The sequence below is a fragment of the Sabethes cyaneus genome, chromosome 2 (genome assembly GCF_943734655.1).
Source record: "Sabethes cyaneus chromosome 2, idSabCyanKW18_F2, whole genome shotgun sequence".
NCBI lineage: Eukaryota > Metazoa > Arthropoda > Insecta > Diptera > Culicidae > Sabethes > Sabethes cyaneus.
The window spans coordinates 113916715-113940769 of record NC_071354.1 but is presented as its reverse complement, the minus strand read 5'-3'; the positions used below and the strand labels follow the sequence as shown (position 1 = coordinate 113940769).

The 24055-nt window shown below is 38.2% G+C and overlaps 1 protein-coding gene and 1 pseudogene across 1 annotated transcript in view; one reads left to right on the top strand and one right to left on the bottom strand.

Moving 5' to 3' along the window:
* Window positions 1-5919, bottom strand: part of LOC128734832 (protein mini spindles) — a 234428-nt gene extending 228509 nt beyond the window's left edge. The window contains exon 1 of the mRNA XM_053829197.1: window positions 5760-5919. The gene's annotated coding sequence lies outside the window, so the exon portion shown is untranslated. The remainder of the gene's footprint in view (window positions 1-5759) is intronic.
* Window positions 3428-23981, top strand: LOC128735895 (cytosolic Fe-S cluster assembly factor NUBP2 homolog; annotated as a pseudogene).
* The last annotated feature ends 74 nt before the right edge of the window (window positions 23982-24055 follow it).

Below are 24055 nucleotides of genomic sequence, written 5' to 3'. Positions count from 1 at the left end.
ATACTAATGCAATATTCAAATACACGTTTAGGTTTTTAACGAACACATGAGATGTACAGTACAGTGTTTGTCGCACTAACACAATAACGTTAGCCACTTTCGGTTCCGCCTTAAGTAAATCTTATTTGCTTACGACTCATCTTAATTACATAATTATAAACAAATACAATAAAGAATAAAAGCTATCGATTTACAATCAGCGAGATAAATGTGCAATTTTGTAATATGCGCATTTCAAATGTAACGCAAGATGAGGTTTTGCTTCCATAATTGATGCTACAAAAGTGAACGTTTTCCTATAGAAATAATGAATCACTTATTATGGACGGCCCGAAAATGCGATTGCAGCGCCGCTCACAACACTGGTAGCAGTTACGGGAAACATGCTCTGAACTGTCATTATAATAGGGGGTAGGTTTTGACCAGGGGGCTGATATGACGTCACATTTTCGATGCTCACATGAAAAAGGCGGCAAACGCAAAGCGATTTCACGAAACGAATTTAACTAACCATTTTCACAGTTTCATGTGTTTCGCATCAACTGCCTGCATGATATTGGCTATGTGATGCTAAAACCTTGGCTCAAATCAAACTAAAACTAATAAAATTTAACAATTTACACATCCGACTCGGTTGTCAGCTTGAGCCCATCTATGAAGCTGTCAGCTTGGGCCCGCTCTATGTTGGCTACGTTTTTTTTGTACAGGTTGGTATTGGAAGTGTCATTCCCGTGGTTTTGACCAAGGTTTTGACAGTTCGATGGTTCGCATCTGAGAACCAATGAGATATGCACAGGTGAGGAAGAGAGCTTCGACGTGTTTCACTGATTTTTGTTGCATTTTTTTACATTGGTATGGATGCTTATCGTATAATAAATTTCTTCAAACAACCCGGGTTGAAATGAGATGAATTTTATCTATCAAATAAAAGCAAATGAACATCAAAAATTCATCCAATTTTAACTCGGAAAGAATAAACAATATTTTCATCCTCACTTTATATGCTCTCGTTGAGCAGAAAAAACTATCAATCCGTCAAATATGAAATGGTTCGTATTCTGAATTGATTTTAACCACTCGAGGACAAATAACCATCGAACTGTCAAATTTTAACTAAAAAGTTAAAAATTTCGCGAAATGGGTCACAGCCTTAGAGTGACTATATACAGAGTGGCGACATGTCATCCCTTAAATTAGGACTGCGATGCGTATTTTCTTTCTCTTTCCTGCATACGCGTTGGATTGGTCGTTTGCTCGATTGGAATGACACTGACAGATAATTATCATTCAAATTTTGACATTGTCGCCACTCTATATATAGTCACTCTAGGTATACTATATTACACTGAAACAAGAATCATGGTAATTGTTACCATATTAGAGGGTAAAATTAAAAGGACACACCAGTGAATTTTTGCAGAAAAGATTTCTGTTTAGCTTAAGCAGTGTTCTGGTCAAAATTACTATGTGTTGTTTTCGGCGTTACCCCGATACATAAGAAAAATAACAGAATCGTAGTCAAAATTACTAGACATGACCATGAAAGGTAGTAAAATTATCTGAGAACATATTACTTGTACAAGAATCATGGTAAATTTGAATAGCTTTTTCATGGTACTTACAAAAAGCATGCGTTTTCTGCAAAATTGTGCGAGATACCATGGTTTTTGTTTCAAAGTAGAAAGTAAAAATGAAGTAGAAGAAAGTAAAAGTAAATATTGGCTAAAACGATTTCTGATAATATGTTTCATTGATATTTTTCGGTGGAATATTGCACCGAAAAATATCAATGAAACATATTATCAAAATTGTTACGGTGACGGAAAATAAAAAGTAAAACGATTTCTGTTTAGTCCTAGCGTTGTTTAGTCAAAATTATTATACGTTACTTTCGGCGTTATGCCAATGTATATCAAAAATAGCAGATTCGTAGTAAAAATTTCTATACATTCCCATGAAAGGCTGTAAAATTGTCTGAGAACATGTTGCTTATTCAAGAATCATAGTAAATCTTATTAGCTTTTTCATGGTACTTTCAATAGCAAACGTCTTCAGAAAAATGGTACGAGTTACCATCGTTCTTGTTTCAATGTTGCGATGCTTTTGTATAAGTCTGTGGAAGCATTTTCAACTGACGTTTTTGAAATTTTGACGACGCGGTATAGCGTAGGCAGGAAGCTAAGGCTAAGGCTTTACTACGAGAGGTAAATAAACGCCTCAAGCAAGCGGATCCGGGAAATGAATTGATGTCCGATAACCAGCAGAGATGATGATTGTAAACAAAATTTGCCGGATTCGTATGAGTTTTCACAATCGGATCGAATTTTGAACCGTTTTACGTAGTTAAAAATAGCGAAACTGTGATTAACGTGTGGCAAAATTACTTGTGCTTTCAATAGCGGAGGTCTTGTTCGTCATATTGTAAGTTAATTTTTTCTTTTTTGCTGAATATTTACCTCTCGTTGTTTACTTTTAGCAACATGTCGAAGTGCCACGTTCCAATGTGCCGTAGCAAAATAATTCCAAGGAATAAACGATCTGCAGAGGATTCCTTTTCATCGGTTCCCGGCCAAAAAAGAATTGAAGATCAAATAGTTGAAGCTTTTGGGACAAAAAGTTACTACGGACACGCATAATTTTTTTATTTGTTCCCGGCACTTTTCACCGAATTGCTTTGTAGTTGTCGATCAGGGATCACATCGGCGTCTTCAAGCTGGAGGTATGCAAAATTATATACATATTTTAAAATACCTTAACAAAAACATCAATATTTTAGGCTAAACCAAGCATTCGATATCCGGAAATTGCGAAGAGAGATTTGGCGATAATAAAAGTTCATACCGTAGACCCCCGTTCGTTTGACCGTTTTTAATCTGAACACTTTTTAATTTGAACCCCGTTGGTTTGCACGATGTGCAAATTAAAAATGGTTCAAATGTCATTCTCAATATGACATCATTTGCTTATGCAGACAATGCGCATAAACACGATTTGTTTGTACTGATCTAGCGTGTTTAATCTGTTTCACAATGCGTTTTCCCAACGATTATGGTAGAAATCTGATCGAAGAATGAAATATTCGCTGCTTGCAACTGCCAACTGAATCAAACTACCAAACAATAACAAAGAACAGGGCAGCCAGTTCACACAAGCTCCAGCATATTTAGGGTTACCAGTTGTTCAAATTAAAAGCTAACCCCGTTAGTTTGCATGAGGAATCGTTCAAACGAACGGGGGTCCACTGTACCAGATTTTTCTTCAGGGAACGAAACCTGGAAGTAGTTCTGAATCCACTCGGTGTGACCGTCGAATTTCTGATGAAAACGAGATCTTTGATTCTGACATCGTTGCATCGTTGATTGAGCCATGTGATGAAGCAAAAACGTTCGATACACTTAGTTCATTATGGCGCATCAAAGTTCGAGAGATGCAGATTGAAGTGGATCAATATAAGGAGCAATCGGAGGAATCGGTGAACAAAGAGGTACATTGCCAAAATCAAGCGTAGACATCCTGATATCCCCGAAGATCTACTTAAATATTTCGTCAAATTTCGCACGTACATAAGGATAAGCGCACTGAACCGAAATTTAATATGCAAGAAGTTTCAGAAACAATCAGTCAAACGTCTACAAAAGCCATCTAACAGACCAATGAAACGCGACCAGGAGAAAACCATTATGTAATTTACTTATCAGTCCTTCAAACTTACCAACGAGCCTATCAGATATTAGCAAATATGTAATATTTCATTATGCAATCTTCCCAAATCAATAAAATATATGAATGAACAAATCGATTTTACCGCGCTATAGTTGAAATATATCAAATCCGAAGCATATTCTTTATCTAAAACTGCAAATAATTGAAGTTTGCATGGAATCCATCATAAACTTCATAACTATTTTTTCGATTTTTTCTTTTCTCACCAATGCATGAAAATGACCGCGAATACATTACCTTGCTTTTAAAGTAGTTTGGTGCACACCTCACATATACTATTACCAGCTTTCACAAATACAACGAAAGAGTACTGATTCTTTTGAAGGCAAAAATAATAGCAACAAAGTTTTATGATGACCCGTGTTTGAGCCCTAAATGTCAGCAATCTCTATTAATACACCGCGTAGCTAACGTAGAACGAATCAGTTCGAAACAAACCCGAGAATGGCTACCAAGACTCGTTGTATTCAATCCAACCGGATGTATTCCAATTCGTAATAGTGCTTCGTTGAAATTGGTTGTAAACTTAACTTCAATTTATGACACGCGACACCCAATCTGAAATTATTCCACTGTTCTAATCTGTTTTAATTTTAATGTAGATGTAAGAGATTTCGTCAGCTTGCAACTATTTAACATTTGAAAGAAAACTCGCACCTAGTATAATTACTATTCATAATTATAAAAAAAAACATTCCAAAAATTAATATAATTTTTCATTTGTGTTAAAATTGTAAAAAATTCTTAAGTTTTTGCCTTTAGTATCACGTAGGTACGCATTGTTTATTCTCAATTTCAGGCATTCGTTATTTAGCCTTTCGTACATTCAGCCTTATGTAGGCGCCACTCAGTTTTCAGCCTTTCGTTGCAACCCCACCAGTACAATACTGTTGGGTATTGGGGATTGGCAAACCAACTTTTACACCGACATGTTGCTAACGTGTAGCGGACAATAAGTTTAGGAAATTTTAACAAATTTTCATTTTTTACTAATTGCTTAATACAGTTGTTAGATATAGACGTGCGCTGAAATTAAATAGCAAAAGAGCTAGATTTTTGGACATAATCACCGATAACGAAATAGACTGACTTGAGGAACTATCACTGCATGACTACAGAACATAGGATAATTAATAATCGGACAATCTAACCAATACAGAATACTTTGAAGCGGGATATCTGAAAAAGATGTCTGAAGTCAATATTTATATCTTAATAACCGTATTTCCTATAATTTTATTGTCTTCAGTAAGTTTAATTAATTAAACAATTAAACAATTAATTTTCTAGTTAATATTTGAAAAGTTGTATGCGAACTCCAGCTATACGAGTTAAAATAGAATTACTCAAAATACACCAATATCTAAAATTTAGTAACATTATTGTGAAATGTGATTAGAAACAATATTGCTCAAAACGGTAAAGCAATTGTCCGAACGTCGGGTCGATGTGCCCCACTGTGCGATGCTCAAAAAATTGATAAGGAAGAGAAAGTTCTTCAAATACCGGTGAAAACATTTAATTTGAGTTAAACTAATATATTGTGGCTGGAGGGGAAAAGTTAGGTTCGTAATGATTTTGAGGCGACGAGACGTGTTTTAAGAACGTTTGTTTTCAACAGTTACTATGAAGCGATATTGTTTTAACTGTAAACTAAAGAAGCTTCTGTAAACCATGCAGTAACTTTGGACAAAAAATGGCTAAACCTCAGCATGCTGATATTAAAGAATTTAAAAAATATGATTATGCATGTAGGACAATACATTGAAGGCTTAACAGATAAAACAAAATTAGTAAAAATCGACATTACACTGACCCCGAAGAGAAGCTGTAGGAAGATTTGCAGGTTTTCACTACGTACCCTAAACATATTCTATCGGAACAATAAAGGAATGCTTTTTATTCATATGACCATCAATTATGATACTGATAATACTGATCATCTAAAGCTCAAAGAAGCCATCGCATAAACTTGGAAGTACCGCAGCAGTCCTTCTTATTCGATAAGCCTAAAAATTTGTCCTAGTAATACTCACAATTTTTCCGTGTCAGTTTTAAATCACATCCAGTACATAATTAATAATTAAAAAGAACCTTTGGACAAGCAACAATCAGTTTTAAGCACAAAACTGTTACAATTCGTTTTTTAAGCAATTATACAAAAACACAGCAGTTGAATGCTAACTTTTCTCATCTATCTATCCAACGTATCCAATCCACGCATCATTGCACAGAATCATTCAGAGATGCCAGATTTTGCTCAAAATAAAGTCTGCCGAAACGAAAATCGAGAAAAAACTATGAACACCAAGGGGTATCCAACAGCAACGATTACTTAGCTTAAGGGCTGTTCACAATTCTATACACTGAGAAAACTTTTCGTATAGTTTCTATGTGTTTCATACATAGATTTTTTCCATTTGCCCAGTAAATGAACTTTATGTGCCAAACAGTTACCATATATGTGTTTTTACAATTTACCTTTAAAATTTGCACATACTATTCATATGCATATAATTTTCATGTGTACTTCTGGGCGGATTGTGTTTATATGTGGCACATAATAATCATAAGGATTATCATACGGAAATTTTCCATTAGTTATGTGCGGATTATTTTGAGTGTAGAACCCACCCCATCGGCAGGCAACCATGTTTTCGCTGCCAACATCTTGTGTGTGCGAAAATGAGATAGCATGTCAGCATTGCGTTTCACTCAACTGCCAGCAGTCTGATTTGGGCCCGCTGTCAAATTTTGAGCCCAGGACATGCTGTCGCTGACGTTCACTGCAGTTCGTTATCCAGCTTTCCACGAGCGATAATGGCGGATATTGAGCACAAGTGGGCACAATCTTTTGACATTCATTGGAGGAGCGTCGAGGTCGCCCTGACGGAGTTACTATGGATACATTCATGATTGTTTGTTGTCCGAGTGTAAAAATGTAAACATTGTTTAATTTTGCAGATCAGCTGAAGTGAAACATAACTAAACGAATTTAAACTTTTATAGTGGTTTGCGGCCATAATTTGCTGAAGGCACTGCTTCAGAATACTTTTTCACAATCGTACGAATTAAACATTCGAAATATTACACATTAACGCAAACATTAACTTCATGTTGGTCCAGCCGTTGTCAAGTTTGCTCTCGAACAGCGTCTCGACTTGATAAGAAACTTTCCGTTGCGTATTTGGACATTCTCCCTGAAATTTGCGAAAACTGCAAAGCCACAATCCATAAAACTTGTCGTCCGTTCAATTATATTCCTCTTTAGCTGATCTGCAACATTGAACAATGTTTACATTTTTACATTCGAACTACAAACAATCATTAATGTATCCATAGTAACTTCGTCAGGGCGAACTCGACGCTCCTCCAATGAATGTCAAAAGATTGTGCCCACTTGCGCTCAATATCCGCCATTAGCGCTCGTGGAAAGCTGGATACACAGACTCACGGGACAAATCACTTCAAATTTAATAAATATATTTTATACGTATTACATATTTTTACTCGGATGCTAAATATATTTACCCGCGTATTAAATGTTTTACGAAAGTTTCCACCGAGGTTTCCACCTTCTTCGATACGATCTTGTAGCTGTCAAAACCATCAGGGTTACTAATGTGTGACTGAATTGGTGGTTTATTGTGAGCATTGGGAAATGATTTCGGTATGGAAAAAAATTCACGATCAATTCAAATCGCGTATACGTGTACGACGAAAAATGTCAGCAATCCAAGTCTGGTACTCTATATATAGTCACTCTAGGGAACAGTTTGGATATGGTACCCAACCATTTCACAAATGTTTCTAAAAAGATGAAATGAAAGATGATAATAATTATGGTTAGAATACCGTTCCAATTGATACGGGAAGGCCCCTATAAGATTTTGCACGGCCGAGCATAACCTAGCTTTTTTGACGTCTATTAGTGGTTTGTTTACATGGACTTGGATCGTGGGTTAACATGTTGAAAGGGAATATTGCTTAAGGCCTTAACGGCAAGTCAGAAAAGCACAAAAACTGCCATTCCGAGTAGTTTGGAGGGCGACACTGCTGGACAATATGCTTTTAAAACGTTTAACTTCAATTTATGCATATCGTGTTTGCTTAACAAATAGTAAACAAACCACGAGTGGATGTCAAACGGATGAATTTCGTTCATTCGTGACGTCACCTTGCAAAACCTTATACTCGTACGCATGTTGGGTTTGAAATGAACAAAATGTTGGCAGGTTATTCCGGTCGAGCGCCGAACCCAACATTTTCTTGACCTGGGATCTGAGTTTACCATCATATTTGTCCAACATGTTTTTACGTGTATAGGGGCCTTAAGTATTAAGGCCCCCATACACGTACGCATATGTTGGGTTGGAAATGAACAAAATGTTGGAGGTTCATTCCGACCGAGCGCCGAGCCGAACATTTTCTTCTGCCAGTTTGGTTCGTGGCACTCACACACAAGCGAGCGTGTTGGACGAACATGAATTCACCAACATTTTCGGCCAACATGTACGTACGTGTATGGGGGCCTTTACGCTCCGTCATGAACTTGTAGCATAAAATATTGTCATTAACAATCATTACTGTAATTTTAATGATTGTGTCAAAACTTTTAACGTAGATGGTAGTAAAAAGCAAACATCATATTGCAAAAATAGCTTATGAGATAACGAAACGACTCGCACTTATCCTACGCGTCGTGAGCATTTTTCTATTTTGCTTTTTTGAACCCTAAAAATTGTTAGCCATCTGCTTTGAACAATCCCTGACTCAAAAATCAATTTATGTTAAAATTTACCAAAAAATAAGCAGCTGACGTTTAGCGTGTATGTGCTTTACAAATACCATCAAACTGTGGTTCACCCAGCCGCCGCAGATGTCTCTTTACCACCACGCAAAATCGCGCAGGGTGGCGTATCTATGTACTATTATTGCGATTATTATCTAAAATTTTTCTTTCGTCGGTTTAGTTGTGCGCCTAACAGTTGCGCGCAGCTCTGTTCTGGTTGCTCGCAGTCAAAGTATCTCTTTTACACTCTTACGAAATCTCGTAAGAAACTGTCAACGCAAGAGTGATGAGAAAAACAACAATATTTCTCTCTCGCTCATCAGCTGAATGCTAGGGTAGCTTGCTTCGTGTTTGCCCGTTCAAACATGGACAAATTTTTCACAAACGCAATCAGCATTTAAATTTTATTATTTTCGGTTAACGTAAGACATTGTAACTGTGTTGTTTGTAAGTCTGTACGTAATAGGACAAAACAAATATTATCTAAGCAAAGAATAAGAGCATAAACATAAAAAACTTACACGTGCTTACACTGTCAATAATATATGATTTACCTTTGCGCACAACTACCCAGGTAACCAATAAGCATTAAAATAAGCAGTAAATCAGTCGTTTATTAGCATCCCTGGCGTTTTATACTGCAGGTTGTTGTTTATCAGCCTTTTGACTGCATAACTGTTGTAAACTGGCATTCACAATTCTATTTAAATTCTTCTTGTCGGTAACTAGCTGCAAATAAGCATTGTCAGCACTATAAGAGGGCTAGCAGTAAAGTAGCCGCTTATTTTGCCAAAATAGCATTTAAGTAGCATTTAAGGCAACTTAAATGCTTATTGGCTTGCATTTAAATTGCATTGGAAATGCTTATTGGTTACCTGGGTATATTAAACTGGAAAACGAAATATTTTCTCGGGAAGCACAATAATAATCTAAGGTAGTAATCATTGCAATCCTTGATAAAAACCTTTTACACACTTTTTGTCGATTACCTGGCATTGTCAATTGCAAGGAAAATTGTCCAATCAATAAGTGCGCAATCGCTCATAAAAGTGCTATTTTAGCTTAAATCGTGTCGGTACCTTCGGCGCATTTGGGTCCTAAAATTTGTGATAAAATGATGATTTTTTTAGAAGGAACGATAAAGCTTCCCATTATGACTACCAGAGTATAGTTTTTTCTTTTTTAAAAAGATGCAGAGCACTAAAAAATTAAAAAACAAAAATATTGTAATTTATTCTCCCTTGACATTAGAGATCTTCCTTGACATAACGAAAATAACACGTTTCTGGCAACAATGATAACTTTTTCTCACTGGCAACTCTGGTTTGACATTAGAGCAGCTGATCGTTTTGACAGTTACAGCTTCGCAGTTGTCTCTTGTGCTTGTCTGCGTTTTGCTGGTCGTGAGGAAGTGGAACATCAAATTTGTACTAGTTATCGGATAAAAGTTTTGATTCGGGCAATGTATTCCAATCCATCGATTCACGGTGCTAGACTTTGTCCAAATCTAGTTTGCGCTAAGAATGACTAAACGATGTCAAACTGATGGCCAACAGTATAATCTCGGTACAATCGACCCCGCAGAATAGTATGAAAAAAAAAACGCCAACCGAAACTGGCACCGTATTATCAATCAGATTGGTATGTTCTGCTACTCCGATGTGAATCAGCAGTAGGGCGAACGGTAGACCAAAAATTTCTGTGCGTTTCTAACCAAACACGGTCGCATCTCGATGGCGGGTGTTGCATGCGAAAACTGAAGCCATCCACGCTGTGACCAAGTGCAGTCACTACGCTTATTGCTGATTTTGGCAAAGGCCTTAATTAAACTGAGATGACCGGAACCGGAAAATGAGTTGTAAACTCAGAAAATGTTTTAGGTCGCGATTGCCAAGCCATTTCCTGACTTTGCAACTTTTGACTTTTTGACACACTATCACATGAGCGTGAAGGTAAACAAAAAGTTTTCCGTGACATTTCAAGACATACTATGGTTTCTTTTTATAATTCGTGTTGTCTAGACACCGCTTGACACAACCATGCACAACTATAGTTTGTCTATATAAGGTTGCCCAAATGTTAATTTTTTGTTCAAAATTTCACAAAATTAAAAAAAAAGGTTTTTAACGGCAATAGCCTAAAAATATAAAATTGAATATCAAAATATGTATTCCTAACCCTAACCTCATCGATTCAAGCTAAAAACGACATAGGGCTTTAGGACCCAATTATTGCTTGGAAGATAACGAAAAAATGCGCCGAAGATACCGAAACGATTAAGGTAAAATAGCACTTTTATGAGCGATATCGCACTTTGGATGGTAGAATTTTCCTTGCAATTGACAATACCTATCCAGCTTTCCACGAGCGATAATGGCGGATATTGAGCACAAGTGGGCACAATCTTTTGACATTCATTGGAGGAGCGTCGAGTTCGCCCTGACGGAGTTACTATGGATACATTCATGATTGTTTGTTGTTCGAATGTAAAAATGTAAACATTGTTCAATTTTGCAGATCGCGTTAACCTTATCGGAATCCGGTTATTTGTGGTGGTGGTCATTTGAATTGGCAAAATATAATCATGTTTTTTAATCAACACTTTCGTTTAGGTTGGCTTATTAGACATTGATCTGTGCGGTCCCAGCGTTCCATTCTTGCTAGGACTAGAGGATCACTATGTTCACCAATGCGAAGAAGGATGGGTACCGGTTTATACCAGTGCCGAAAAGAAACTGGCCGTTATGTCGATTGGTTTTCTGTTGAAGAGCCGAACCGAAGCTGTTATTTGGCGAGGACCCAAGAAGACTGCAATGATGAAATAGTTTTTAGAGGACGTCGCTTGGGATGAGTTGGATTATCTCATTATCGATACTCCTCCGGGCACTTCGGACGAACACATCACCGTTATGGAAAACTTGAAGGGAGTAAACGCAGATTGTGACAACGCCTCAGGAAATGGCCTCGGAAGACGTCCGAAAGGAGGTAACTTTCTATAAGAAAACTGGGATACCGATCATTGGGATTGTAGAGAATATGAGCGGCTTTGTGTGTCCCAATTGTGCCGAATGTACTCCCGATACCCAAGTAACACATTTGGTTTTAAATAAGAATTTGCAACAGATTTAAAACAAATCGAATTGCTGACCTTTAGTTTCTCGATACTTAGTTACGACCTGATTAAGACTGAAACAGCGCAAGAAACGAGCTAAAATCAAGAGCAACATTTCAATAGGGCCCAAGTGCAAAATATAAAAAAACTGGTTTTTTGGTTATATTTAAAGCTTTTTTAAGTATCTATAATAATACCAAACATCATAGCGATTTGAAAACTTTATAAGTCTTAAAAAGCAAATTTGAAAAAGCCTTATGTGAAAACTGGCAACAAAGTTTTCATTTTGTGCGTTGGCCCTTCTGTATGAAAAAGCCTATACACAGTTTATGTTTTGTTTTGCATTCGGCCCTATTTTTGTTGTGGGATTTCTGCTGCTTGCTGCTGCTGCGAAGATGATCCCCGCCGTACAATTGCGCGAGAGACTCGACGGACGACCAAAAAAAACAATACGATGCTACCTGCATAAATAACACAGTCATTCACAGACACGACATGTTCAGTATTTAAGCCTGCGCGGCAACAAAAATTTGTTACTTTTCCGCTTACACGAAAAAAGTTATTTCGCTGTATATATATATCACCTGTGGAGGAACCGGACAGAGTTCGTTAGTTGCGCGCCCGAGACATTTACTATCGCTGAACTGCCAAGGCGTGATGCACTTGCCCGCTGTGGTGAGTTAGAAATGCTAAATGAATGAACTGCTGCTGCTTCACACTACCAATAGCGACTGCCGCACTGCCGCACCTCACGGGTAACACGTTCTGCTTCACAAACCTGTTCAACGGTGGCAGATTTGCCGATAAAATTAAACCCCAACTTTTCTAGTAGAAATAATAAAGCTGATCGGTGTCCCAGTCACGAATTTTTAACCTTTTCTAGCCAGCAAAAAAGGCCAAACGCGAAACGCTGTCTAAAAATCGGCCCAACACCAAAATCATATCACCACTGACAGTAAATAAAAGCCTCATGTCAAAGGCCCCATCAACAATCGATAATCAAATCAGCCTTATGAAAAAGTCGTATTACCGAATGATCTCCGAAAACGGCCAAACGCAGATTTTGCAAATTACAAAGTAAATCAATGTTTTTTTCTGCTAGTTGTTGCATTACACATTAAACTATTATGTTTTTGCATCATAATGTGACATTCAATTCTAAGCAGCACTGTTTATATCAAATAAGGAGTTAAAAAATGATGCTCAAGTTTCAACATCGATTTTCTCGAAACTGTCAGTTTTGACTTCGGCCTATTTGAAATGTTGCTCTTGAAATGTAACATGTTTGTGAAATATTTCAAAGTGACGTCTATGCGTTGCATGGTTTTCGTACTACCAATAAGGTTTTGCACGGGCGAGCATAACCTCACTTCTTTGACTTCTATCAGTGGTTTGTTTACATGGACTTGGAACATGGGTTAACATGTTGAAACTGAATATTGCTTAAGATCTTAACGGCAAGTCAGAAAAGCACAAAAACTGCCATTCCAAGTAGTTTGGAGGGCGACACTGCTGAATAATACGCTTTTAAAACGTTTAACTCCAATTTATGCATATCGCGTTCGCCTAACAAATAGTAAACAAACCACGAGTGGATGTCAAATGGGTGAATTGAGTTCATTCCGGTTCATTCGTGACGTCACCTTGCAAAACCTTATACCAACAGAAAAGCCTAATCGCGCTGTTGACAGGAATTTTTTTTCTGATATTTCCCCGAAGTTATATGTACATTTACAAGCAAAATAATGACAGACATTTTTCGCAAGATAAAATGGCTAAAGTATTGTCAATTGCAAGGAAAATTGTACCATCCAAAGTGCGATATCGCTCATAAAAATGCTATTTTGCATTAAATCGTTTCGGTATCTTCGGCGCACTTATTGCTTGGAAGATAACGAAAAAGTGCGCCGAAGATACCGAAACGATTTAATGCAAAATAGCACTTTTATGAGCGGTATCGCACTTTGGATGGTAAAAATTTCCTTGCAATTGACAATACATTTCGCTAATTCATCAATCACTCAAAGCAACAGGCTACAATTCAAATAACCCAAACTAAAGTGCGATTTTAAATTTATCGTGTACTTTGCCATTCTACTTCCGAAAAGTTGATGCGCTCAAGATATACTTTTAAAAGCAAAAGTTGTGTAGAATCGAAATAAATATCATTTTTTGACAATCTCACAAAACATGCTAAACTCTTTGAAAACCGGTGGGATATTTCATATTAATTATGTTATATGTCCCTTTTGTACATAAAATCATTCAACGGCACAAAAATAATGATCTATTTCATTATATTTTGGCGCAGTCATCGGCCCTGTTTATACAAGATTGCGTACAAATAAGCACACAGATTGCCGAAAAATTCGAAACCAATGAAAAGCTTTACTATATGCATTTTGTTTTGCATTAACTTACAAATGATTCACAGTTAATGTTTATTTGTGAAAGAACTTAAATTGCGCTCAAAAAATACTCGGAAAACTCATAAATTGGAGCATTTAAGCTCAATAAAATATTGCAATGTTGCGAAAATGTGTCAAAGTTATTGATCCGCGCTGTACTAATCGTCATCATCGCTTCGCCCGCTGTTCAATTCGCGACTACGAAAGTAAAAGAGATTTTTAAGCCTGTTCGTTCTTACACGAAAACCCATGCCGAACTGTCAGACTCAGAAGTCAGAATTTGCGTAAAACAAAAGCAAAAACCCAGTAAACCATTTGGTTTGTATATCTCGATTGCAACTGAGATATACGAAATCATATCTGAACGAAAAAGTTATATTTCACGCCATATAAGAACATATATGTACCAAAGTGGAGGCGATATACGTGCGAAAATTTTGACAACTATTTGTAATTCTATTTTGCGTAGTTTTTATAACACGCAACTAAATACTCCTGAATATATGATTAAGATATAATCAAATATTGCAATTGTCTATACTGCTTTATAATTCACAGTCATGAATTGTATATGAGGACACGCACGACTGCAAAACAACTTAATGTTCACTTCGATTTGACATACTCTAATCATTATACAATTCCAATGTGAAATTGACATGAAAACGATTTAATGTGAACTTTCTATTACGATTTTGTGTTATCTGGGAAAAAGCCGAATAGGGCTTTTGCTACACACACATGCAAGATATCTGTTGGGCACACATTGCATATTTTCCTATTCGATGCAGCAAAAACGTGCTGGATAAAATTATCATTTTTTCTAAAATTATTCATCATTTTAAAGCAACTAATAGTCAAAATAACTGACAAATGTTCCCTGAAATATATGCTGACATTTGGTAACTAGGGTCTCGGTGAATTCGCGTTAAATCGGTGTCCCAAATATACTGATTTTTGAAGCAGTATACGGCATAGGCCAAGTTGAAAGTAACGGAATATAAAATTGGTTTTAGCATAATAAATTGCTTTCTTAGCCGAAAGCAACTACCCAGTAAACCATTTGGTTTGTATATCTCGATTGCAACTGAGATATACGAAATCATATCTGAACGAAAAAGTTATATTTCACGCCATATAAGAACATATATGTACCAAAGTGGAGGCGATATACGTGCGAAAATTTTGACAACTATTTGTAATTCTATTTTGCGTAGTTTTTATAACACGCAACTAAATACTCCTGAATATATGATTAAGATATAATCAAATATTGCAATTGTCTATACTGCTTTATAATTCACAGTCATGAATTGTATATGAGGACACGCACGACTGCAAAACAACTTAATGTTCACTTCGATTTGACATACTCTAATCATTATACAATTCCAATGTGAAATTGACATGAAAACGATTTAATGTGAACTTTCTATTACGATTTTGTGTTATCTGGGTACTGGCTATTGATATTTGTTTAGTTTCATCCCGCTAACATAGGTCATAGTTACATTTTTGATCATTGCTACCGCGTCTTAGCTTATTTGTTGAAAATAATTTTTTTATTTAGTAAACAGATATATTACCTTGCCATATGTATGAAGCAATTTGTAATTTCTGTTTTAAATAAAGAAAATAAACCATTTAAAAAATTTTGCTCTTTCCAGCCCGTGTGTTTTATATGGAGCTGTCACTTTTGCCTGCCCAACAGATCTCCAATACATATGCACTCTGCAAACACCCTATGCAGGCAATTCGCCACTACGAAGTTGCTGATATTTGTTTGATTTTTGTGTGAGAAAAAAAGAGAAGGGAGTATTTTTGCTTTTGTTTTCATGCAAGTTTTGACGATTCGGCGTGGGTTTTCGTGTGAGTGCGAATAGGTTTAAAAATCTGTTTTACTTTCGTAGTCGCGAATACGTAGTTGTAAATGATCGATAAAAGCTTAGCTTTACCACCGAATTGACCGAAATACAACTTCAACCTGTCATTCTGGCTGAAAACATCGGCGTCAGAAATAAAACATTTTTATAACATCTTGTTTTCCATGAAACTTATTTATGGGCCCTATTTTGTAAGTCACGACGAGCAACTCGACTCGACTCAGTCACTGTCGAGTCACTGTCACGTCGAGGGAAATTGTGCATTTTGTAAGTCGACTGAATCGGCTCGAAATGACAAACTTGCTCGAATGTCAGCTATCGTGGTGAAAGTTTTCGAAATGTTTCTGAAATATTTCTCGGCGCAACAGATCGTTCAAGGGGTTTCCAGTCATGCGTACAAGCGCGTAGTAATCGAAAATTTCTTCAAAGTTTTAACGGTTTTAACCACCCCATCGACATCTCTATAACGAACTGCAGTGAACGTCAGCGACAGCATATCCTGATGGGCTCAAAATTTGACAGCGGGCCCAAATCATACTGCTGGCAGTTGCGTGAAACGCAGTGCTGACATGCTATCTCATTTTCGTACACACGAGATGTTGGCAGCGAAAACATGGTTGCCTGCCGATGGGTTGGTTTTAACGAAGAAATCGTGTATCAATACCTGTATAGGTAATAAATAAAACAATTAAATAATAACAATTTTTAGTAATTACAGGTATTTTTAGTAATCGCAAGAGCAAGATTTCTATTAATTATTAAAATAATCAGAGTTAACATTTTCCTGCTGTGTCACTGTAATCAATGCTATTGGGAACCCCTACACATCGTATTTGTTGTTGTTTTCGCTTGATGGCCGAAAGTGATTAACCGTTTCTGTTTCTGTAACTAATGGAAGTAAAACCTTCAATTTTTTATTGCAATCCATACATATCGCATTTTAAATAGTAAAAATCCAAGTCTAGTGGTATTATTCAAACAGGTAAATACTGTGCCGATTAATTAACTGAATAGAAGTGCTTTAATAAACTTATTTTATTGCTAGGGTTGCCAAGTGGCCGGTTTTTGGCCGGCCCGGCCGGTTTTTCACCTGCAAAGCCGGTAGCCGGTCAATCCTGCAAAAAGGCCGGTTTTCCGCCATAGGAAGCCGGATTGGTACTTTTTACCTGATTTGTTAAATTTTCTGGTAAATGTATTAGCAATCCTGAGCAGTGGATCATTGAAGATAGCCAGTTTTTTAGTAACAGTACTTTGCTTCTGGCGGTAATATACATTAAATTTTTCACCAGCACCAGAAGCAACTAGTTGTCTTCTAGTATCTTCAATAACCCATGCAATGTTCGTTGTGGTTAATAATAATAATAATAATAATTACACATTACAGGCAAATCCTCTTGTAATATGCTGCCACAACCCCCCCCCCCCCCGCAATTTTTGAAGGACCGACCGGCCGGTTTTTGAAATTTTCGGACTTGGCAACCCTATTTATTGCCCGCAGGGTAATCCATCATTTACATCTCACTGGTAAAATCAGCCGCGACAGCTGGGGCCAATATTATCAAAGTACTGAAGGCACCGGAAAATCCTGTTATGCCGCACTTGCGCTACTCACACAAAATTTGGGATTTGAACAACGTTACAACTCAGATCTAAAGCTGGAAAGAGGAAAAATATCAGGCGACAGGAGGAATGGAATAAGATTGAGACTACCCACGCCGGGAGGAAGCAATGGTACCGACAATTTACCGTTGAACCGTCGATGTATGATATATGATGGCTTTCATGCTAACATTGATGGTCGAACAGGTATTCTGTCTGTACCAAGTCTGCACCGTGAATCACGGCTTTTCGCATGATATCTTTAACAACATAGAGAACTCTACGTGTTCCTCTGAGATGCTAAACAATGTACGTTTCGATCATTCCGGTGTTGTTTTTAGATGCTTGGTCCGATCAACGCAATCGTAAACTACCGCTAATTGTGGGTCTAAAACAAAAACTAATCTATCGCGTATTGATTGTTGTGAACCCATATGACTAGTTTGCCAGTGAATATATTATTTATACTGCGACCATTCCTAGTGCCTTAACGCGAGCTGGCATTGCAATATTCTCCGTTTCGGGTACATTTCCGATGTTACAATGATGGCAGATCGAACCATTAGAATAACAATTTTGGATGCAACTTGTCTGAGTACGAGATCAATTGGAGTTGCACCGGGATAATGATTAGAGCGATGGCGGCACGCTTGTTCTACATTTTCATGCAGGTTAGCCGCTGTACGTGGTATCCCGTTTGGTAGCTCTACGGTCGATAATCTCTAAAATGGTACCCGCTGAAGTGCAGGGCATCATCTCTTCCTTTCTGTCCGTGTTCGATAATGCACCACCGCTATTCAGTCGAGTTCTGTACCTTCGGGTGTACAATACGTCGATCAATACATATCCATAAATGTTCTTCTTACAAATGGCAACCCAGGCAACCGTGTTCATTTTGACGCTGGGCGTCCACATATCACTGAAAGGAAGAACTTTGTAATTTGTAATTTGTAATTTGTTTGTTTATTTCTTACGGTAGCCTGTTAGTTTGAAACTTTTGTATCAGGTCAAGGAAAATGGAAAATGGAAAAGGAACTTTCGAAAATGGTGCCGCCGAACAACTGAGAAATGGACTGCTTAAAGGCCAACCCAGCAACTAATGGAACTGAAGCTAAAAATAAAAAAATAGCTGTTGCTATAAATTATTAAATTTGAATAATTGAGAAACTTTGTAATGGTCACAGCGAAAAATGGTAGCCAAACTGTAAGCGTATTTTTTGTTTTAAGAAAATCGTATTCGTTTTATTAGTTACTACTTAGTAAATAGCATTGATACATTTGCCAACCCAACCGCTACTTTAACAAACGTCAATTATTGAAATTAAAGAAAACTTTAATAGTGTAATTCAATCGTGATTTTTTTTAAATTTCAATTTTCGTCTTCCGCTAAGGCGTTTAAAATACTGCAGTCAAACGTCAATTAATTGAGATTGGTTGTAAAGGTTTCAAAAACAGAGCAATAGACTTAAATCAGTTTTATGAAGGATGGTGCGAGATCTAGCTCGAAAGGCGGCCAACAAGATCGAAGAATTGACCAAAATCAGGACGATGGGTATTCATTTAGGCACGTAGGTAAAGCTATTTTTTCTCGAAATGATTGATAAATGAATTTTTTTCTGATGCTCTTGTTACCGATGTTAGTTCGGTTGTAACCACCCATTGGATGTATGTTCTTAACAGTCAGGTACTCAGTCTATGCATCAAATGCAGTTCCACCATGAGTTGCAAGAGCGAAAAAAAATATGATACAAGAAAACGTTGATTTAACAAAATGGTAGAATTCCTTGGACATCGAGTAGGGTAACGAACCTATTTTGGACCCCATCAGCAGCTGTACATAATTTGGACACTTACAGCAAAATCAAATGGAAGTGTGCAAATTATGTACAGCTGTTGATAGGGTCCAAAATACGTTGGTTACCCTACTCTCCACTAGATTGCTGTGCTCCACCTGGTCCAATAATCTTGCTCACTGCGCTCCTGGTTGCCTTGTTCCTACAGGATTTGAGGCAAACACCACCTTTGCTGGGTAGTCACCACCTTTGCTTTAGCCACCTTTTGGATACTGGGCTCGCCATAGAGCTATGCGAGTTCATGGTTCATCCTCCGCCTCCATACTCCGTTCTCCTTTACGTCGTCGAAGATCATTCTTAGCAGTCGCCGTTCGAAAACTCCGAGCACTCGCAAGTCCTCAAGCATTGTCCAATATTTCATGCCTGTTGAGAACAACCGGTCTAATAAGCGTCTTGTACTCGGTTCCGCTGCCCAGCATGTACTTTGTTTTAGACGGCTTCGCGCTTTATTCTATAGTATACTGTTCAGCCACCGCCTCAGATGTTCTACCGATAATACCCATGTCATCGGTAAAGCAGACGAATTGACTAGAAGTTGAAGATCGTGCCCCTAGTGTTGATATCCGCTCGGTTCATTACACCTTGTAGCGCTATGTTGAACAGCAAACGAGATCATTATCTTGACGAAGCCCTCTATGTGATTCGAATGATCTTGACAATCCACACAAAATCCGAACATAGTACTACGTACCATCCATCGTTGATTGAATCAGTTTGATTAGCTTCCTAATGCTGCTGTTATCGTCCATGTTTTTCCATAGCTCTTTTCGGTCGATGGTATCACACGCAGCTATGAAGTCAACGAACAAATGGTGCGTGGGAACTCTGTATTCACGATCCTTTTGGAGGATCTGCCGGAGTGTAAATATTTGATCCATTGTAGACCGACCTTTGACGAAGCCCGTTTGATAAGTTTCCACAAATCTGTTCGCAATTGGTGATAGTCGACGGAAAATGATTTGCGACAGCACTTTATAGGCGGCTTTGAAAACGGTGATCACTCGATAGTTCTCACAGTCCAACTTGTATAGATCAGGCAGATAACCCCATCATTTTACTCCTCCGGTAGCTGTTCCGTATCCCAAATTCCATGAGCCGGTGCATACAAACGGCCAGCTTTCCTGGTCCCATTTTAATAGGCTCCGTTCCGATGCCATATTTTCTAACTGACTTGTTGTTGCACCGTTGAAATTGCTTTCGCCGCCGCCATGGTTCTCAGCCTGAGCACTATTCAGATGTTCGTCGAAGTGCTGCTTTCACCTGTCGATCACCTCCAAATCGTCCGTCAAATTACTGCCATACTGCTTATCCCGACACATTTCGTTTCGAAGAGCCAACTGTCGATCAAAACGTCGATATGTGATTCTAATTTATTGACCTCCAGGTGTCCAGGTCCAGGTGATTCTGTGCTGGGAAAAGTTACTGCGTACGGTCATGTTCTTGGAGGTCATGTAGTAGTAGACTAAATAGTTTAACAGTAAGCTACGCACAATCATGGGACGTCCCGTTCTTTTTCATTTAAAGAATATCGGATGATACCGACACGTTCCATTTTTGTAGCTCTGGACTTGAAAGTTCAGCGCATCTGGTCTGCAAGAGGGGCTCTGTAGCCGCAAGGTTACCGAGTCTGCTTTGGCAAGCGAATGGTCGTGGGTTCGAATCTTAGTAGAATCAAGCCATTCGATGTTCAAAGTGACTTTTAGTATGGGTTTATTCTCAGGCCCCTCATTTGCCCTTCCTTAATGCTGCATTCTATGTTATCCCGATAAGGCCTATTGACAGTGCAAAATGAGACCCTTATAGTTAAATGCACTGGTGTGCAGTGCCAGGGATGGCTATAATTGGGGACAGCGCTATCATGTGGAACAAGGTGGGTAAAGTAGAGAAAGCATTGAAAGAAGGGTAAACCCCAATTACACACAAGCACGCATGAAATTCAATAAGCATATCGCTCACTCAATAGCGATTATAGCAAATAAATGCAGTGCAGGTCATACAGCAAACACCCGGGCGATATCACAATAGATCTAACTATACTGGTCGCAGTGATGAGTCCATACAAAAAAAAATCTGGTCTGCAATTGCGGGATTCTTGCTTTATCGAGGCATAACTTCTTCTTAGTTTCATTCTTACTCCATACCGACTAATAGTCGGCGACTATAGAACTCAAATCCCGAAAGATCATTGATTTTATTAACCGTGAGTTAATAAACCGAATTGGGACACAGGATTACTACTATCTAGGTCAACTTCGTTAATAAGTACGAGCGATCCGTAAACTGTGTGCAGCAATCGAAGCCGGCCACGAAAGCCGATCATTAAGACTACCACGGTGGCCTTTTAACACAAACCACAAACCACAATGTCATTCTGGCATACAAAGAAGGGCCTCGCTGCTTAATCTGAACAGGGCCTCGCGAGCTGTAACGCCGGCTCTGATGACAGGGCTCGTGCAACGATCCCACTGACTCTATAACAGCACCTCCCAGCCGAGATGCGAACATACTACGACTAGCTTGTTGGACCAACATCGTACCTCGAAGCCAACTGGGAGAGGTGCTTAATAACAAAGTTTGTAAATTTTTAGCAGTGTAAATTAAAAAAATTATGCAATATTCATTCCAGAAAATATAGATTACACTGATGTCTACACATGTTTCATTGATGACTAATATCCACTTTTATCAAAAACGGCAAACCTATCCCGCTCCCGACAACAAAAAGCAAGTAAAAAAACAATACGTTACCTGCCAGCAACATTATCAATATAGCTCATATGCAACTTTGCTAAAAGCAATGCAACCTTTTCTGAATTAAACATATTTTCCTTTATAATAGAATAATTTTAAATTGTGTGGCTGAATGCTTAAATCAATTTTTATTACCGAGTACGAATTAATAAGGTAGTTTGTATGAGGTCCTCTAAATAAATTTCATTTGTCCTCATTACAGTAAATAATTAGCTGTTGCTTTATCATATCTCTTCAGTGACGGTACAATACTTGTACATCGATCTTCTTCGCATTATCTCTTAATAATTCATTTATCATACTAATTTGCTAAGTTTTTAATTCATTTAAGACATCAATTAGTCACACAAACAAAAATTGTGTCCGGGGTGGTTAGGATTATACGCTCCAATGATAACGATGTCACGTTCTTCGTTGATGCTTCTAGTTAAGTATCTAATTCTTCTACTGTTTTGGTTTCCGGTTGCTGCCGACGGGAATGCCGCTTTTGCCTCCACCTCGACGGTTCGTTTAGTTGCGCCCTCCTCGCTATCTGCTGTATGCACATCGGGCGTCAATCCAACGGAACTCCATTGTACTGTTTCATTGCTTCAGTTCGACGTTCGAACACATCTGCTGTACCTAGTTATCTACCCGATCGGTTATCACTGATCTCTGATATGCCGAAGTCCAGATTTGAAATTATCAACTTGGTACTGGCCAGTCCACCAGGTTTGCCTATTCCAAGCCCGGCTATCACCAAAAGGCAACTCGTGCTAGCTCCTTTGTACGTACCATGCTTCTAAATGCTTTTTAAGTTGCCCTTATTTCGAACGTTGAATCCTGCCGCGGTAGCACCTCTTTAGACACCACCGCCACCACTTGACGAAACACGAATTGAACAGAAACCTCCGCCACCGGAAATTCCATTATGTGGACGGCTTGACCTTTGTCAATCACCGGCGCCGGAACGATAGATTCTTCCACGATTACCGCTGCGTTGTGGAGGATGCGCTTTGATATTATCCAGCCTCCTATCGATTTTGTCCACTATTCTGGTACTCAAATTTGTTTTGGTTTTAAGTCTCAATATCAAATTTAAAACTAATGCACCTGCAACACGAACGGGATGTTATTTATTTTGCGATGAATTAGCAAACAATTAAAATTTACCGCAGTTCTATCGATCAGCCAGAAAGGAAAGCAACGATTTTCACTGGGGCTTTCGGTGGCCTCCGGGAACTTCCTTCAATGGTGTTTTGTTTCGCACAACTTTTTTGAATCACCGGGAGAACAAAACGCGACCTAACAATTTTAAAACTAATTCACCAGCAATATGAAGACGAACGCAACGTAAACTACTTTTTTCATCTCAAAAAATATTGCATTAGCAAACAATTAAACAATTAATTGTCGAAGTTCAATCGAAATCGAAAAGAAAACTAACCGGCAGCGGCACGACGCACGACCAAAACAAAACAAACTCACTCGACACTTGGTGACAGTTCAGTCACTAACTTTCGAGTAGTCGGCTCTGTCGAGTAACTCGACGAAATCTGTCGAGTGTGACTTACGAAATACCAAAATAGGCCTGTCGAGCAAAGTGACACTCGACGTGACTTACGGAATATTTAAATGCAACTGTTTTCTGAATATTTTTCTAAAAAACATGTTGCAAGTGTTACTTGGGTATTCTCTTCGGGAGGTGGATTAGCGTTGGCAGAACTTGCAAAAGTGCCCCACTTTGGGACGTTACCGATCGATCCACGTGTTAGTGGATTGGGGGGTACGGGAAAGGCATGTGTGAATAAACTACCAGATTGTACCACGTCACAAGTGCTGAGAGATATTGTTAAGTTTTTAACAGTGGAAAAGCAATAAAACTTAAGCTTAATTTGAAATAAATTTTTACGTTCGAAACATCCACGATCCAAACTGGTCATCAAATTAAAATA